Source organism: Pongo abelii, chromosome 7, assembly GCF_028885655.2.
Source record: "Pongo abelii isolate AG06213 chromosome 7, NHGRI_mPonAbe1-v2.0_pri, whole genome shotgun sequence".
In the NCBI taxonomy this organism is placed as follows: domain Eukaryota; kingdom Metazoa; phylum Chordata; class Mammalia; order Primates; family Hominidae; genus Pongo; species Pongo abelii.
The window spans coordinates 39,669,408-39,688,905 of NC_071992.2; the positions used below are offsets into that span (position 1 = coordinate 39,669,408).

The window sequence follows — 19,498 nt, forward strand, 5'->3', positions numbered from 1 at the left end:
ATGGCGAAACCCCATCTCTACCAAAAATACAAAAATTAGCCGGGCCTGGTGGTGGGCGCCTATAATCCCAGCTACTCTGGAGGCTGAGGCAGAATTGCTTGAGCCCAGGAGGCAGAGGATGCGGTGAGCCAAGAATGCACCTCTGCACTCCTGCCTAGGCGACAAGAGCATCTTGCAGGAGTCTTCCCATAGAAAGAAAAGAAGGAAAAGAAGGAAGGGAGGAAGGGAGAGAGAAAGAGAAAGAGAAAAAGAAAGAGAGAGAAAGAAAGAAAGAAAGAAAGAAAGAAAGAAAGAAAGAAAGAAAGAAAGAAAGAAAGAAAGAAAGACAGACAGACGGAAGTAGCCGTGATCAGGAAGGAGAGGAAGAGGGCATGCCATCTACCGAGGGCCCAGGGCCTGGCTGTTGCAGAAGACTTTCTTCTCCAGTCAGCCTCCCCTGTCCAGAACAGGAAGGAAGGTCCTGGAGGAAGAGGACTCACACTAAGGACTCTGGGCATGGCTACAAACCCTAGAGGTAGGCAGAGAGGACGCCCTGGGGACAGGGTGGTCAGTGACCTCCATCTCTACCAACTCGCCATGGCAGCTGAAATGCTGCCCTCAAGTCAATCCTTGGAGTTAAGGAATGAAATCCTGAAAAAACACCATAATCCATTCCCAGGAAAGGGATGGAGGGAGAAGACAGCCCTGTTAATACATCAGTGTCACCCCAACATGTTTGGGAATAGCCAGTATCTAGAAAAACAGAGGCAGCGTCTGAAGGGAATGAGACAGGAGACCATTGAAGGGGAGAAGGAGCCAGGTCAGGCAGGCTCTGAAATAAGAACATTTTCCCAGGAAGGGCAGCTTCAGGATTGGCACCCTGGAAAGGCCTGGCAGCCAGGCAATGCACAGTGAGAGTCCAGGGCTCGAGTGCTTCCCTGCCACAATATGGGTTTCTGTGGCAGATGCTTATCTCTCCCGCAAAGGCAACCACCATGAGGGCACAGGCTTTGCCTGTGCATTTGCTGCTGTAGCCTCCATGCCCAGTCTGTGCCTGGCAGGTAACAGGCTCTCAATAGATAGTTCTTGAATGCATGAATGAATGAATAAAGCAAGGTCCTGAGAATGGACCCCAAAGAAAAACTAGTCCTTCCTCTAGATTCTGCAGAGGGATCCAGAAGACCTACCCAAAGTCAGGCCCGAGTTGCTGGTAGCAATACCTGAAATGAGTCAAGTGACCCTTGTCGCAAAGAGAGGTCCACACCTGAGCAGCTGGGGAAGGACTGCACTTTACAAACTTACCCCAGCAGCTCTTGGAACAGGACCGAGCTCCCTGCTGTCTTTTAGGATTTCTTCAGGGAGAAAAAGAATTTTCCTGGCCATCGGGCCAGAATATAAAAACAAGGCTACATAAAACAGGCCTAAGAGGGAAAGAGCAGGCCAAAAACAATACACTTCTCTCTCCCCTTGTTTTTTCAGGACCTCAACTTCTTTTCCCAGTGAGGAGGAGGAGGAGGAGGAGAGGGGAGAAAGCCCAGTGACCCTGTGCCTCCTCGCCAGGACAGAGGCCTTTGCAGGCAGGGAGTCAAAGAAAACTTTTCCGAGACTGATTACCAAGAGGGTAACTAGGTACACAGAGCACATGTGAACAGGCTCCTCGTTTCCAATTCAGGACTGTCAGATGGTGATTAATGACTAACAGCCACAGAACAGCCTTGATTGCCAACTGCTGTATTGTTAATCCTGACATTTAATGAGGCCGGACACAACTCCAGCACAATTCCACACCATCATCTGCAAATAGCACTCGACGGACTTAATTGGTTAAGTATTTGTGTGTGGGGGGCGGGGGGGGAGAAAGAGAGAGAGAATAGAGAGATATAAAGAGCAAAAGAAAGGGGTGAGGTCTCTGTGAGTAATTGTGCCCTTTGTGGGCATCTATATTTTAATGCATGTAACTGTGTTATCGCATGAGTCATCTGCGATATAACCTTGGTCCCCAACAGAAACGTCCCTAATAGGGTGAAACCTCCCACCACCACCCTCCCCACCCCACTCCATCTGACCCCTACTGCGGTGTCCTTCCCACCACCGTCACCACCGCTGTCTCTGAGGGGCAGCTGGAAACTGGCATGTTTGTGAAGTTAAAACACATGAAAGGAAGTTGAAAGAAGAAGTTGTCTCAAAGTGGGCCAGCATCCAGGGCTCCTGAGAAGCCACTTTTTCACTGGACTCTGATCAATGGGGCCTTGGCCCGCCTGACTGGGTGGTTCCTCCTCTGCCAAGAGAGAAGTATGTTTCCCCCATTCCGGAACTCAACGCTTTCTTAGGAGATGAACAGAATTCACCTTATTGTTCTAAAAACAGAGTCCCAGGCAATAGGGACAGAGAAACTGGCCCAGCAGGGGCTCTCTGGGCCAACTGAGCAAGGTGACAGGGCCCAGGAAAGGAGCTGTTGGCTGCACAAGGGCAGATGGAGTCAAGGAATCAGTGTTCGTGGGATCCTGGCTGTCCCCACAGTGTCATGGCTGAACTTACAAGAACAGAAGCAAGTGAAGCACAGGTAGCCGGCTGCCTCATGGGGGAAGTATTGATAACGAAGGGACTCAAAGCAGCATAGACATGGGATGCTGAGGGGCCAAGTGAGCAGAGCAGACAGTGAGTGCTGCAAGTCCTCAGAGGGGTCAACAGGAACCCAAGCATCCAGAAAAGGCAGGGACCATGCAGAGGGGTCCGAAAAATGGGACCCTCAGTGGAAAGCACTGAGAAAACCATTATTCAGGTGAGGTTTGGGATAAATTCATTCCCACGAACTCCCCTTTGAAAGGCTCGTTCCTCTAAGCATGGCTTTCAAACCAGTAGCGTCACCATCACCTGGAAGCCCTTTATTTTATTTTATTCTATGTTTTGAGACAGAGTTTTGCTCTCGTCGCCCAGGCTGGAGTGCAATGGCACAATGTCAGCTCACTGCAACCTCTGCCTGTCGGGTTCAAGTGATCATCCTGCCTAGCCTCTCGAGTAGCTGGGATTACAGACATGCACCACCACCCCCAGCTAATTTTTTTTGTATTTTAGTAGAGACAGGGTTTCACCATGTTGTCCAGGCTAGTCTGGAACTCCTGACCTCAGGTGATCCGCCTGCCTTGGCCTCCCAAAGCACTAGGAATTACAGGCGTGAGCCACCGTGCCCAGCCTGGAAGCCCTTTAGAAATGGAGACTCAGTAGAACTGTGGTCACTAGAGGGGTGGGGAGGGCAGGGGTTGGGGAGGGAGAGGTTGGCTAACAGATACAAAGTTATAGCTACATAGGAACTAGCAGGAATAAATCCTAGTGTTCTATAGCAGTGTAGGGTGATGACCATTAACAAGAATGTATTGTGTATTTTCAAATAGCTACAAGAGAGGATTTGGAATGTTCCCAACACAAAGACATGATAAATGTTTGAGGTGATGGATATGCAGATTACCCTGATTTGATCATGACACATTGTATGCAGGTATCAAAATATCACATGGGCCCCATAAATATGCACAATTATTAGGTTGTCAATTAAAAAATACAACTTTTTTTTTTGAGACAGAGTCTCGCTTTGTCACCCAGGCTAGAATGCAATGGCCCAGGCTCATTGCAGCCTCCACTTCCTGGGTTCAAGCAATTCTTGTGCTTCAGCCTCCCAGGTAGCTGGGACTACAGGCGTGCACCACCGCGCCCAGCTAATTTTTGTATTTCTCATAGAGACGGGGTTTCACCACATTGGCCAGGCTGGTCTCAAACTCCTGGTTTCAAGTGATCTGCCCACCTCAGCCTCCCAAAGTTCTGGGATTACAGGCGTGAGCCACAGTGCCCAGCCGAAAAATAAAACTTGTTAAAAGGGAATGTAGACTCACAGGCCCCATCCCGACCCATGACTCTAAATCTGCATTTTGACAAAATCCCCTGAGTAAAGTTCAAGTATGAGGAGTGCTGCTCTAAATGCCATGGGGAAGAAGCCGCACACAAAAGCCAGGCCTGACCCAATTACCTGGTGCCTGGTAGTCCCAACATGTGTCCACTTTGCTACTACAAGAAACAAGCCAGGTGTGATGGTTCACGCCTGTAATCCCAGTGCTTTGGGAGGCCTGAGGCGGAAGGATTGCTTGAGGCCAGGAGATCAAGGCCAGTGTAGACAACATCCCAAGACCTGATAGCTATTAAAAAAAAAAAAAATTGCCAGGTGCAGTGACGCATGCCTGAAGTCGCAGCTACTCCGGAGCCTGAGGTGGGATGATTGCTTGAGCCCAGGAGGTTGAGGCTGCAGTGAGCTGTGATTGTGCCACTGCACTCCAGCCTGGGAGACAGAGTGAGACCCTGCCCTGTCTCAAAAAAAAGAATAGAGTACGTTTTTTATATGTGTATGTAAAAAACACTGTATATATAATATCCTGCTTTTTTTGCTAACCATTATGTTTTAAGCTTCTTTTTCCATACAGCCTCAGCATTCTGATGTCTGCATGATATTCTTAGGCTATTTCTAATTTTTCTCTATTTTAAATATATATTATGTTTTTTTAAAAATATCATTGTGGCTGGGTGTGGTGGCTCACACCTGTCATCTCCAACACTTTGGGAGGCTGAGGTGGAAGGATCACCTGAGGTCGGGAGTTCGAGACCAGCCTGACCAACATGGAGAAACCCCATCTCTACTAAAAATACAAAAAATAGCCGGGTGTGGTGGCACATGCTTATAATCCCAGCTATTCCGGAGGCTGAGGCAAGAGAATCCCTTGAACCCAGGAGGTGGAGTTTGCGGTGAACAGAGATTATGCCATTGTATTCCAGCCTGGGCAATAAGAGCAAAACTCCATTTAAAAAAAAAAAAAATATATATATATATATATATATATATATATATATATATATATATATATATATATAGTGTAGAGCCCAGGAGCGGTGGCTCACGCCTGTAATCCCAGCACTTTGGGAGGGCGAGACAGGAGAATCACTGAAGGTCAGGAGTTCAACACCAGCCTGGCCAACATGGTGAAACCTCGTCTCTACTAAAAGTACAAAAAATTAGCCTAGTGTGCTGGCAAGCACCTGTAATCCCAGCTACTCGGGAGGCTGAGGCAGGAGAATTGCTTAAACCCAGGAGGCGGAGGTTGCAGTGAGCAGAGATTTCGCCACTGCACTGCAGCCTGGGTGACAGAGCGAGACTCCATCTCAAAAAAAAAAAAAAAAAAAAACTGTGTATGAGTTTGCTAATTAGTTGGATTTAGAGGTCCTATCTCTAAAAAACTAAAATAAAATAATAAATGCTCCTGGGTCTCCTTTCCTCCCAGGAGACCAGGGTTCCCCATGCCTTCCCTGCCTCGATTCCCTGCATGGCCCCGAACCAGGGCTGGGACGCCTTGGGGCATGGGGCGTGGCAGGACAGCAGGACATTATTGGGCCTGAGCACTTGGGCATGGGCCTGGCCGCAGCTGAAAGGTCCTGGGTGGCTCTGCAACGCTTCGCCGCCTGTGCGCTGGAGGGCTCGGGTCACAGGAAGGGGCGAACACCTTGCTCCTGGGGTGTCCCATGTGCAGGTCTTTGTTCCCAGCCAGTGGTTGGAACGTCAGCGCCCCACGCTGAGGAATTCCGTTCGTGACTGAGGCCTCGTGTAATGACCGCTGGCCGCCTTCATTCCAGCAGGCATTCCTTGCCCGCTTGATTCCCCCGCTCCAGACACCCTAACTGTGGGAGGGGCAGCCTCAGAAAGTGATAATTAAAAGCTAATGCTTCCCCTTGTGACTCTGGGCCTCGGGATGTCCCTACAGTGACCCCACCTCCCAAATCCTCATCCTGAACCATCACCTCGTCCCCACCTGGGCTCCCCTGGGCTTCATTAAATGCTCCTGTGGCCTCAATCCAATCGCCCTCCCCATTCTGAAAGTGTAGGAAAGAACGTGGAATAGAACCAAGGGCCCCGGGTTCCCATTCCAGCTCCTCTGCTTCTGTGTGACCATGACAAAGCACTTCCCATATCCATGCCTTGGTTTCCTCCATATAGAATCAAGGGATTGGATAAAATGGATGATCTCTGAGGTCCTTTGCAGCCGTGACTCTCTGTGACTTTATTTCAGAGAATTATCACTGAGCCTAAATGAAATGAGATCATGGATGTTATAAAACATTGAAAACGTTTAAAACTACACACATATATAACACACATAGGAATAAGGAGTCTCCTTTTCTTTTTTAGTTTTATTTATTTTTTTGAGACAGAGTCGTGCTCTGTCACCCAGGCTGGAGTGCAGTGGTGCAATCACCGCTCACTGCAGCTTCAACCTCCTGGGCTCAAGAGATCCTCCCACTTCAGCCTCCCAAGTAGCTGAGACTACAGGCATGTGCTACCACACCTGGCTAACTTTTTGGATTTTTTTGTAGAAACTGGGTTTCTACAAAATGTTGCCCAGGCTGGTCTCAAACTCCTGGCCTCAAGCAGTCCTCCTGCCTTGGCCTCCCAAAGTGCTGGGATGACAGGCATGAGCCACCACACCTGGCCAAGAATCTTCCTTGCTCTAATCCCCCATCTTTTCTCTAATACCCCAGCACTATGTGTCCTTCTAGTGTTGCTTTGTTTCATGGTCTGTTTTCCCTGCCAGATTGGGAGCAACATGAGGACAAAATGGAGGTTTTTTTTTTTTTTTTTTTTGAGACGGCATCTCGCTGTCACCCAGGCTGAAGATCTTGGTTCTCTGCAACCTCCGCCTCCCAGGTTCAAGTGATTCTCCTGCCTCAGCCTCTTGAGTAGCTGGGATTACAGGTGTGCACCACCATGCCCAGCTAATTTTTGTATTTTTAGTAGAGACAGGGTTTCATTATGTTGGCCAGGCTGGTCTCAAACTCCTGACCTCAGGTGATCTGCCTGCCTTTACCTCCCAAAGTGCTGGGATTATAGGCATGAGCCACTGTGCCCAGCCTCTATTTTTTAAATCTCCTCTCAATAACTAACACCCACGAAGCTGCTCAGTAATGTTGACTCAGGGACAGACTGATAACCCCCTTGGCTGCTCATTCATTTAAATGGACTTGTAAGAAGCTTAACAGAAAAGTAGTTACCTTTGCTTCTTAGGAGGGGAAGGGAAAGAACCTCTTTTAAATATATCTTACTTCTTTCAAGGAAAAAAAGTAGTTTGGCCCCTCAAAATTAGTTGGATTTGGAAATTCAAATGAAATTTTTAATACTGCCTTGCAAATAAACACATATCAACATGCCCAAGGATTAATTCCATTCCCCAGGCTCTTCTTAAGCATATTGTGTGCTGAATGCCAAGCCTCCACTCAATAGTAAGAGAACACAGAAGAGATACTATAAAGTACTAAAATTTTTAAAGCAAACATAGCAGGACTTAGATATCAAAATAAATATTGTCCCATTCAAAATGTCCCTTTGGAAGGACATACACTCATTCTAATATGTTGCCTTGCTCAAAACTCTTTGGAATGTTTTGAAAGCTATCTTTAAACCATCAGATTTTTAATTGACAATTACAAATCTTTATGTGGTGATTAGCAGGGGAAATGTCTCTCCTGAAGCCAGCCCTGGTGAATAAGCTGGATGATCAGGCTTATTCAGTCAGGTCAAAAATCTAAACAATGTGTGTCTTATAATGAAGTTCTTAACGAGCACATGAGAATCGTGTGTAGCCTTCCAACATGAATACGCTGAAGGGCTTCTTTCTCTGAGTTGCATAGGTTCAGCTGTGTCTGTAAAAATCAGTCTCTTGACAGATCTTCTTCTACCCTGGTCCCACTCTCCACCTCCCAACCCCCATCATCTATTCTGAACACTATAGCCAAAAGATCTTTTAGAAACAGAAGTTGCTCATTGGTTTGAAAGCCCATGAGAGCTCCCATCTCATTTGGAGGAGTGGCCAAAATCCACAGGGTGGCTTCTAAGACCTAGCTCCCTGCGCCCTCTCCAATCTCCTCCCACCCCACCGTCTCCTTCAGCAGCTTTGGCTTCAGCCACATGGCCTCCCTGCCATTACTCAAACACACTAGGATGCTCCTGTTTAGGGTCATTCTCTAGCTGTCCTCCGTTTGGAAACTTCTCTTCCAGAAATCTTCTTGGCCAGCCCCATCATTTCCTTTATGTTTTTGGTAAATTATCACCTTCTCAACGAGACATACTCTGACTTTCTATTTAATACCTCTATTAATAGTGCCTTCTTTTTCATAATGTCTTCTGCTTAATACCTTCCATTTAATAACTTCCATTTAATAACACACAGACACGCATGGACACACTCACTCCTTAGCCCCAGGACCCTGGCCTTCTTTTCATTTCTTCCCTGGTGCTTATCACCTTCTACCATAATATCTAATTTATCTAATATTATTTATAGTATATCTTTTTGTCTGTATGCTCCTGTGAGAACAAAGCTCAGGAAGGCCAGTATCTTTGTCTGTTTAATTGAATCTCGAAAGCCTAGAACAGGCGCGTAGCTGGTACTCAATAAAAACATGTTGAATTGAATTGGATTGGATTTCATTGAATTGAATTGGCTTGAATTGCATTGCACTGTGTTGAATAAGTCCCAACTTATATAAAGTATACTCCCTGCCTTCCAGTTGCTTGTATATCTGATTGAGAGAACTAGTGACATACACATGAAAGTGACTGAGCAGTACACAGCAGTTCAGGACTAAGTGGAACTTGCAGTGATGCTGCAGGAATCCTGGACGGATGAGTGCCGGCTGGAGGAGGAGAAAGAACCTGAGCTGAGCCTCCCATCTAGTCAAGCAAACCCTCTCCTTGTCCCCAGCATAGGCCCTGTTGTTCTGCTCACGCTGGCCCTCTGCCTGAAGTCCCCCACCTTTCCTGCCCACTTACCTAAATGCTATCCACCCAAGTCCCCTTCCTCCTCACCACTTTCCCTGATTACTCCAGCCCTCCCCGAACCCCTGTAGCTCCTATATTTTGTTTCAGATCATTTAGCCTTTACATAGAACTGTTCTGTGTGTGTGCATGTCATTTCCCCAGCTAAGAACTACATCTTTTACTTCTCTCTTCTAAATAGGGCCAAGGGCTGGGCACAGTGGCTCATGCCTATAATCTCTGCACTTTGGGAGGCCGAGGCGGGCAGATCACCTGAGGTCAGGAGTTCAAGACCAGTCTGGCCAACATGGTGAAACCCCATCTCTACTAAAAATACAAAAAAATTAACCAGGTGTGGTGGTGTATGCCTGTAGTCCCAGCTACTCAGGAGGCAGAGGCAGGAGAATCACCTGAACCTGGGAGACAGAGGTTGCAGTGAGCTGAGATCGCACCACTGCAATCCAGCCTGGGTGACAGAACAAGACTCCATCTCAAAAAATAAATAAATAAATAAATAGTGACAATAAAAAATAAACAAATAGTGCAGAGAAAAGAGGAAGGTGGCTTTCCAGGAGGTAAATCTCAAAAACAAAGATACCATGGTGTGAACTGCCATGATGAGTTTACAAATATGACACCAGTACTTCTCAGCCCAAGCTGAGGCTTGTATCACCTGAAGAGCTTTTCCCAAATATCTCTGGCTGGGCACAGTGGCTTAACCTTGTAATCCCAGTAATTTGAGAGGCTGAGGGGGTGGATTGCTCGAGCCCAGGAATTCAAGACCAGCCTGGGCAACATGGCAAAATCCTACCTCTACTAAAAATACAAAAATTAGTCGGGCATGGTGGCAAGTGCCTGTAGTCCCAGCTACTCAGGAGGCTAAGGTGGGGGGATCAATTGAGCCTGGGAGGTAGAGGCTGCAGTGAGCTGTGATTGTGCCACTGCACTCCAGCCTGGGTAACAAAGCAAGACCCTGTCTCAAAAAAAAACCCCTGGCTGGGCACAGTGGCTCATGACTGCAATCCCAGCACTTTGGGAGGCAGAGGGAGGATCACTTGAGCCCAGGAGTTCAAGACCAGCCTGGGCAACAAAGCAAGACCCTATCTCTACAAAAAAAATTACAAATTAGCCAAGTGTGGTGGTGTACGTCTGTAGTCCCGGCTACTCAAGAGGCTGAGGTGGGAGGACTGTTTGAGCCCAAGAATTCAAGGCTGCAGTGAGCTAAAATGAGACCACTGCACTCCAGCCTCAGCGACAGAATGAGACCCCGACTCAAAAAAAAAAAAAAAAACCTCCTTGTGGGGGCCTTACCCCAGACCAATGTTATCAGAATATCAGGGAATGTGGCCCAGACATCACCAAGTGATTCAAATGTGTAGCTGGAATTAAGAACAACCATTGTATTAGAGAAAACATAAGGAGGCCAGGCATGGTGGCTCATGCCTGTAATCCCAGCACTTTGGGAGGCCCAGGCAGGTGGATCACTTGAGGCCAGGAGTTCGAGGCCAACATGGGTAACATATCAAAACCCCATCTCTACTAAAAAATACAAAAATTAGCCGGGCATGGTGGCCCGCAGCTGTAGTCCCAGCTACTCGGGAGGCTGAGAGACAAGAATCACTTGAACCTGGGAGGCAAAGTTGCAGTGAGCTGAGACTGTGCCACTGCACTCCAGCCTGGGTGGCAGAGCAAGACCCCCAGCCTGGGTGACAGAGCAAGACCCTGCCTCAAAAAAAACAAAAGAATAAAGGGGTATATGAGAAATTGGGAAGCCAGCCTAAAATGCTGTAGTTGTGACTATCCCTCCATTCCATTTTGTTCCTATGAGTTTGTCATGGGAATTTGTCTTTGTCAGGGTAGCCTGGACGGATCAACTGTGGACAGATGTGACCACCCTCTGCCTAATGCTATAATGAGTAGCAAGAGGTTAGAGAAGCTATGGAGAGAGCAGACAGCACCAACAAATGTGGCCAAAACCAGGGGTCATATGCACCCATGGAATGCAGAAATGTTTGGGAAAACTAGAGGACTAGTTTAGACCACTTGACAATTTTTGTTGCAATTTCTCCCCTTCCTTGGTTGTTAGCACTCAGGTTACTCTCTCAGGCCTGCCCAGCAGAAGAGCTAAGCAGTGTGTAAATTATCTTGACGTTACTCTTTCAGGAATTCCTGGCTAATTCCTTACACTCCTCCTCCCTCTACATCCTGGAAAACTGAGCAGAAGTTGAATCTTCTCTCTTAAATGTAACCTGGCTCACGTGCACTGAAGAGCATGCAAGAAACTTGAGTGACAGAATTAGCTGGGCGTGGTGGTGGGTGCCTGTAGTCCCAGCTACTCGGGAGGCTGAGGCAGGAGAATCACTTGAACCCGGGAGGCAGTGAGCTGAGATCGCGCTGCTGCACTCCAGCCTGGGCGACAGAGCGAGACTCTATCTCAAAAAAAAAGAAACTTGAGTGACAGAAGTCCTCATCCTAGTCTGGTCTGTAGATGTCCTCTGCTCCATCTCTCTTCTCCTCCCTCCTTTATGAAAAAACTTACAGAGACAAACCAAGAAACTAAGCAGCACTTCCCATTGGTTGATTTCAGAGGCACCTGTGCAGACCAGTCCTCTCCTCCCACCGCCCTGACTGCACTCTCACACATGAAATATCAATATCACTATTAAAATACAAACATCACTCTTCCCCCACTGCCACAGCTAGAGATGGGGCTGAAAAGCCAAGCCCCTCTGAGAAATGAAACGGGGCTTAAATTCAGAGTGAGATGGAAAAAACTGAGATGAAAACTTTCCCTGCCAGCAGGATCTGCTTATTTGGGAATGGTGGGAAGGGAAGGGAAGGGAGGGTGGGAAGGGCAGGGAAAAGGAACATAAAGGAAAATACGTTGGCACCTAGTAGCTGAAGGAGGGAGAGAAGGGTGTGCCAGGGAACGAGGGGGCGGGTGTGGAAAGACGAGGCCTGGGTGCTGATGACAGCCTTCCCTGACTCCACCAGCTTGCCAAGACCCAGCCCTAGATCCCAGAGGGGTCACAGCTGAGGTCCCCCCTCTGGAGGCCACTACCTTTCATTTTCTTGCTCCCCAGTCTCTGTGCCCAGAATCACTGTCTGCCAGGCTCTGGCCAACTTGTAGCCTCTCCGTGCTGAAAACGACCCGCTAAAAAAGCCAAGTGGGAAGGACCCAGCACACAGCCGTGAACCACATATACACCAAGAGGTAACTCTAAACTCCAGAGCTGGGCCCAGGAGGAGGGGAAGGGTGGAGGGGGGATGAGGTTTTTCCACTTCCATTCGCAACTGTCAGGCGGGTGATTAATGACCAACAGGTTTGGAATCGCCTCTATTGCCAGATCAGTATTGTTGCCCCTGACAGCTAATGAGGTTGGACAGGCTTCTCCACACTGAGCTTTACGGGCCTGCTCCCTCCCCTGCAGAGCTCACAAGCCCTGCCAGCTTTTGTGCACTGGAATGTTCAAGCCCCACCCCCCTTCATTCCTCCAACACCATCTCCCCACAACTCCCTGAACCACCATCTCACCACAGAATCTTGCCCATCCGCCAAGGAAGCTGGGTAGTGAGGCTTCAAGCCCCAGCCTGCTCAGAGATACCCATCTGTCACACCCACATCCCCAAAAGCCCCTTTCCCATTCCCACTGGAGCTTGAGCAATGGGGCTGGAAGGAAGGAAAAAGAACCAAAGCGAACACTTCAGCCCTTGGGTTTAAGATGACAGAAGGATCTCTGAACACTTGCTTTGGACGGTCTGGCCAGCAAGTTTAACAAGGCCATTCCACAGCCAGCTGTAAAATTCAAGAAGTATTTTATACACTCACGGCTTCAATCTGGCAGATGTGCTAAGGGGGTGAGGATGGAGGAGTGAGAGAACTTGGGAAAGGTGATTTAATAACAGTTAATAATGATTTTTAACCAACCACCTTACACCTAGATACACAAAGCCAGGTGTCAATGCAGAAATCAACCTGGTCCTAGGTCTAAGGGTAAGGAAATACTGGCTTTGTTTTCTGCTCTCTTACAAATAATATTTACCTTTGTGCTAGTTCACATCTTGATATGGTTAAGCATGTTTGCCTGTGGTTTAATATTTGAAGGAGTTGGAGCAACATAATAAGCAAACAGCATAAAAAGCCCAGAAAGACCCCCTCAGCTTAAAAATCTATTACTTTTCAGTGTGATATAAATGTATTTTGCTTCTGCTCAGAGCAATTTCCTAGTTTACTCTTATTAAACCAGAAGACGGCTTAGCAGAGTTCTTGATTTATGAAACACATACTAGATTCATTAAAACCTTAAAAGATTTAATACATTTTATCAGGACATTAAATCTGTGCAGGGTTTTTAAATCAAATACCTGCCATATTTCATCCCCCACACCCTGCACACTTACTTAAGAACACTAAAATGTGGACTGACAAACATTATGGGTGTTTCAGGCCTGATTTCTAAGTGGCAGTAAAGTCCTCCCCTCCAGGATTTATAGCCTGGCTTCTCCCCAAGTCTGGTCTTCCAAAGAACAACTGACTCTCCTCTTTAGAATTTGGTTCGGTAGGATGAGCTGAGATCTACATTTCACACACATATGCACACACATTTCTTCCTTTCCCATTGCATAGCCAACGTTCCTATTCTCATGGGTTCTCTAGGGCCCCACCCTTCAACACCACTCACCCATCTTCTATCTTCTTCCAGAACTCCTACTGGCCTCTGCTTCCATGCAGACACACTCCTAACATCTCCTTCTCTCCCTCCCTACTCCCCTAACTCTTAGCCCATACAGAACTGCACCCATGGAACACCTGCCATGCTTTGGGAAGCAAAGCAAAGCAAAGCCCTCTTATTCTTAATCCCTTCCTTTTTAAGTCTATCCACACCACAGTGGTTCTCAGCGGGGGGCAAATTTGTCTCACACACACACAACTGGGGACATTTGGCAACGCCTGAAGACATATTTGGTTGTCACAACGAGGTGGGGGTGTTGCTACCAGCATCTAGGGATAGAGGCCAGAGAATCTGCTAAACATCCTACAATGCACAAGCCAGCCCCTCTACCCCACATCGTGGAAAAAAGAGAGAAAAAGAAAGAATGAAAGAAAAGAAGGAAGGGCCAGGCATGGTGGCTCACACCTGTGATCCCAGCACTTTGGAAGGCCAAGGCAGGAGGATTGCTCGAGGCCAGGAGTTTGAGACCTGCCCTGGATAACACAGTGAGAACTCATCTCTACAGAAATAAAGCCGGGCATGGTGGCGTGCACCTGTAATCCTAGCTACTCAGGAGGCCGAGACAGGATGATCACTTGAGCCCAGGAGTTCAAGGCTGCAGTGAGCTACGATTGTGCCACTGCACTCCAGCCTGAGTGAGAGAGTGAGACCCTGGATCTCAACTAAGTAAATAAAATAAAAGAGAGAGGGGGAAGGAAGAAAGCGAGGGAGGGAGGGAGTGAGAGAGAGGGAGGGAGGAAGGAAGGAAGGGAGGAAGGGAGGGAGGGAGGGACGGGGAGGGAGACTGTGAGTGTCTAGAACCTTACCAGGCATAAGTGGTCTCCTCTACTCTCCTTCATTGCTTTCACACTTAGGATTGTGGCTCATAGATAATAGTTGTTTCAATAAATGTTTACAGAGTCAAACTAAATCTCTGTCCTAACACACTGACATTTTCCAAAATCACAAATGTAAGGGGAAAAAAATATTTGATTTACAATCAGTTGATCTGCCTGTGACCTTGAGGAATGGCTGAAGCCCTCTCTCCTGTGTGTCCTTATCTGTGAAGTGGAGTTGTGGGGCTATTATCCTCATGGACTATTACGAGCATTCAATGAGCTGGTGTAACCGACAGCGCTTTTACATTCTAAAAGGTCATGGGATGTTTATTATTTTTGTTGACAAACACTTATTGAGTGTTTATTGTATGCCAGGAATTATGTTAGACCCTCGGGGGGTGGGACAGGTACAAAGATGAATAGATGAAGCTCCTGCCCTCACAGATCTTAGTCTTGTAAGAAGCACAGACAAAAACTAGAATGTTTCAGTGTATTATAATGAGTGTCATATGACAAGAATGCACAGGATATTGTGGACACAGAGAAGAAACACCTAGAAAGGTCTTGAAAGATGAATAAGGCCGGGCACAGTGGCTCATGTCTGTAATCCCAGCACTTTGGGAGGCCTAGGTGGCTGGATCACTTGAGGTCAGGAATTTGAGACTAGCCTGGCCAATATGGTGTAAACCCCGTCTCTACTAAAAATACAAAAATTAGGCAGGCATGGTGGCACATGCCTATAATCCCAGCTACTCGGGGTGCTGAGGCAGGAAAATCACTTGAACCCAGGAGGCGGAGGTCGCAGTGAGCTGAGATTGTGCCACTACACTCCATCCTGGCCTGGGCGACAGAGAAAAAAAAAAAGAAAAAGAAAAAGAAAAAAAGAAAGAAAGACAGATGAATAAGAGCTGGTCTAGCAAAATAAAAAAAAATGCAGAATAAGATCATAAAAGCTGCAGGTATAGGTAGGGGATCACATCATTAAAAATCTTATATGAAAAGTTAAGAGGATTTGAACTTTTTTCGGTAGGAAACCTATTATGGTGTTTTTAAGCAGAAAAGGTATCCATCAAAGAACACATGGGGGGTACACTGTGGACAACACACTGATTTAAGGGTAAATGGAAGGTGGGGGTGAGGAGATGGCTAACATTAGATTATTACAATAATCCAGGTGATAAAGCCCTGAACTGCCTGGAGAGGAAAGCACAGGGTCAAGGAATAACTACGATGGATGGGGAAGATTAAAGACAGTGGCTGAGTGTCTAGCCTGGATGGCTGAGTGAATCGTGGTGTCTTTAGTGGGAGGAGGATGTTTGAAGGAAACTATGAGTTCCGTTTTAGAGATGATCTGTTTCTCCCTGTCCAAAATCCAAAGAAATGGTATTCTAGTGTGTAGCTTGTGGTTATCAATATGCATTTAGGAGCATCACCAGCGACCACATAATTAGAATATGGAGAACACAAGAGGCCTTCCAGAAAGAGACGATAGAGAAAAGAAGAGCAGTAGGGGCCGGGCATGGTGGCTCACCCCCATAATCCCAGCACTTGGGGAGGTGGAGGTGGGTGGATCACTTGAGGTCAGGCATTCAAGACCAGCCTGGCCAACATGGCGAAATCTCGTCTCTACTAAAAATACAAAAATTAGCCGGTCATGGTGGTGGGCACCTGTAATCCCAGCTACTCAGGAGACTGAGGCAGGAGAATCACTGGAACCCAGGAGGCAGAGGTTGCAGTGAGCCAAGATTACACCATTGCACTCCAGCCTGGGTGAAAAGAGCGAAACTCCATCACAAAAAAAATAAAGAAAGAAAAAAAGAAAAGGAAAGAAGAGCAGTAGGTCAAGGACACAAGGACAGAATTGTGAGGAATAGTTGAGGATGAGCTCAGCTAGAGATTAAAAATAGGAACATTCGGACAAGTAGACGGAAACCCAGAACGGAGTGAGTGATTCACAGAGGCCAAGGGAGGAAGAATCTAAGAATTCAGGGGATAAATCAATAGCACCATGTGCATCAGAGAAAGCGATTAAAGGGTTAAGAACAAAGGAATGGAAACTGAGGAAGTAACGACATCAAGTGTAGGCTACTTTTTCAAGAAACTTTGCTCAAAGGGAAGGAGACAAATCAGGTAAGAACTAGAGGCTTACATAGGATCAACGAAGAGGCTTAGAGGGAAGGGCGTGGAGAAATTGCACAAGATTATAGGCTGTGGCTGAAGAACTGGTAGAAAGAGGAGATAATTAAAGGCTCTAGGTCCCTGAGAAAGAGGAGGGATGTGATTAAGAAACCAGGTGAAAAAAGATTGGCCTAGAATAAACATGGGTTACCTTATCCTCTGAGACTCACATCGCCGTATACAAGGTATCTCTTATGTACAGCAAAAGAGAAGTCTATCAATGACATAGAGAGATGTGCAGATAAATATATGTAGATAAAATTTCATACAATCTTTTAAAAAAATTCCTGTTACTCTAAGTTCAGAGTTGGAGGGTTAGAGATGTCAAAGGAAAGGTCATCCCAGGCAAATCAGGCCAAGCCAAAATGCAACTGCCAGGCTTGTTGGAACACAATCTCAGGGTCAAAGGCTACTCTTCTCATCACCCCTCAAATGCAGTAGGAACCTTAGCCAAGCCCCCTTTCTGAAGACTTCTTCTCCTTGGACTTCTCTACAAGTAAAATAAATGAGTTGGATTAAAATCATAGGCAATAACCTATCTGTCCGTCAACCGGTGAGTGGATAAACAAATTGTTGTATAGCTACACAATGAAACACTACACAGCAATAAAAAGGAATGAACTCTTGATAGACTCAACAACATGGATGAATCTCAAAATAATTATTCTGGGTTTTCAAAAAAGCCAGACCCTCCCCCACAAAAAAGGGTACATACTATACAATTCCATGCATATAAAATTCTACAAAATGCACACTAATCTAGAGTGGCAAAAGCAGATCAGTGGTCTTTTGAGAATCGAAAAGAGGGTGTCCCAAAGAGGGGTAAGAGGGAGAGATTACAAAAAGGCATGGGGAAATTTGGGGCCATGATGCATGTGTTCATTATACTGATTGTGGTAATGCCTTCACAGGTATTTGCAAGTCAAAATGTAAATTGTAGACTTTATGAACAGTTTATTACATGTCAATTATATCTCAATAAAGCTGTAAAAATGTGTAATCACAAAAGGACCTTTAGGTGCCTTCTAGCTGACTTTCAACTCAATTTTTTTCCTGATGGCTCTTTGATCCCTTTACCCAATTGCCTTGAAGAAACATCATTAGCCCCAAGCAAATATGCTTTTGTTCTTGGAAGGCACCAATCCTGGTTTTTGCAACTGAAAAAAAGAAAAGAGGAAAAATTTCTGAGCCCCCTTAATAACTAAGGATACAGTTCACTCCTCTTCCCATAAGCTCACCAAAATCTTACTGGAATAAAATGTTCTGAAAGATTATTTCTATTCCCTGTTTTAGGGCCTAAAGTAAAAAAGATAAACTTTAAATCAAACAGAAACTTTTTCCAGCAACTTCCACTCTTGTGATACTGAACTGAACTGAAGCAGAAGATTTTAAGAGTTGCCTGAATCCCGTGGAGTTAACCTGGTTATTGACTTAAAAAGTCTAATTGTGAAATTGACTTAAAAATCCCTAATTGTGAAAGAAGGGGTCTCTTCTCTCTTTGGAATGGCACTCTCACTAACAATTTTCTTGATAAGAGGACCCAACAAACAGCAATAGAAATAGAAAACTATGGATTGCTAGGTGAGAGTATTTTTAACCTGCTTCAACCTACAACTGCAAAACGAACTGGCCCAATTTAATTAGAAAAATTTCACAATTTCTGACCACTGATCTACATTACTGAAAGGTTACATGTGAAATAAATGTGGGGGGTGTGTGTGTGTTTATGTGTGAAATTGAATCATTTTCTAACTCATTCACTATAAAAAAGAAATAGACTTGGGATCATTTGAACTCTGCCTTTGCAATTTATCATCTTTGTGATCTTAGACAATCTCTTAAGTTCTCTCAGCTTCAACTTTCTCCTCTAAAATGGAGTTGAACTCAAAGGGCTGACCTAAAGATTACATAAAATGAGAAAAGGTAAGGTACTGGGGCTGATACATAGACAGTATTCAATAAAGCTTTATGAAATCTGTATTGTAAATATCCATTGAGGTATAACTTCAGAAGCCTTTATCTATTCTTCTGATAAGCCTTCATTTGGTTATTATTTAATACCATACAACTTAAAGTTTATCATTCTCTCACCCTGTGTCACATTAATAATCTGCAATGATAACCCACAAACATGCAAGAATACATTAAGGGAATTTGCTATTTAAAACAGCAACAGCTAACACTTGGTGAACACTTAAAATGTACCAAATGTTGTATATGCTTTTCACAACAGTCCTATAAGTTTCATACCATTATTACTTTAATTTTATAGATGAAGAAACTGAGGCAGGGATAGATTATTTTTCCAGTGTTACAGAATAAGAGGCAGGCTCCAGGATTTAAACAAGGCAGACTGACTGTGAAGTGTCTGAGCTAAATCACTACTCTATACTGCGAGGTTTTTTAAAAAATAAAATTTTAGCCAAGCGCAGTGGCTCACGCCTGTAATCCCAGCACTTTGGGAGCCCAAGGCATGTGGATCACTTGAGGTCAAGAGTTCAATACCAGCCTGACCAACATGGTGAAACCCCATCTCTACTAAAAATACAAAAAATTAGCCAGTCGCGGTGGCATGCATCTGTAGCCCCAGCTACTCGGGAGGCTGAGGCAGGAGAATCGCTTGAACCCGGGAGGCAAAGGTTGCAGAGCCGAGATTGCGCCACTGCAGTCCAGCCTGGGTGACAGAGCAAGACAGGAAGGAAGGAAGGAAGGAAGGAAGGAGAAAAAGAAATCGTAAAAATTTTTGTTAAACAAATCATCACAAATGTATCTGCTGGGTAACATAAAAATCACAGGTCTCTTAAGAAAGAGATTTTCAGAAGTACTAGATCATCATGTACCAGTACATCATGAAGTCCACCCCTCTGCCTTTAGGCACGTCCACAACTAAATAACTCAGGTCTGGTAAAATGACTCCTAAGAACAAAATCCCAAAACTTCTACCC

The 19,498-nt window shown here is 45.8% G+C and overlaps 1 long non-coding RNA gene across 1 annotated transcript; it reads left to right on the forward strand.

Moving 5' to 3' along the window:
• The first annotated feature begins 2,344 nt into the window (after nucleotides 1-2,344).
• Nucleotides 2,345-18,272, forward strand: LOC112134703 (uncharacterized). Its single transcript, XR_002916066.3, has 3 exons — nucleotides 2,345-2,761; nucleotides 11,908-12,038; nucleotides 17,847-18,272. It is a non-coding gene; the product is annotated as an uncharacterized LOC112134703 (long non-coding RNA).
• Nucleotides 18,273-19,498: the final 1,226 nt, after the last annotated feature.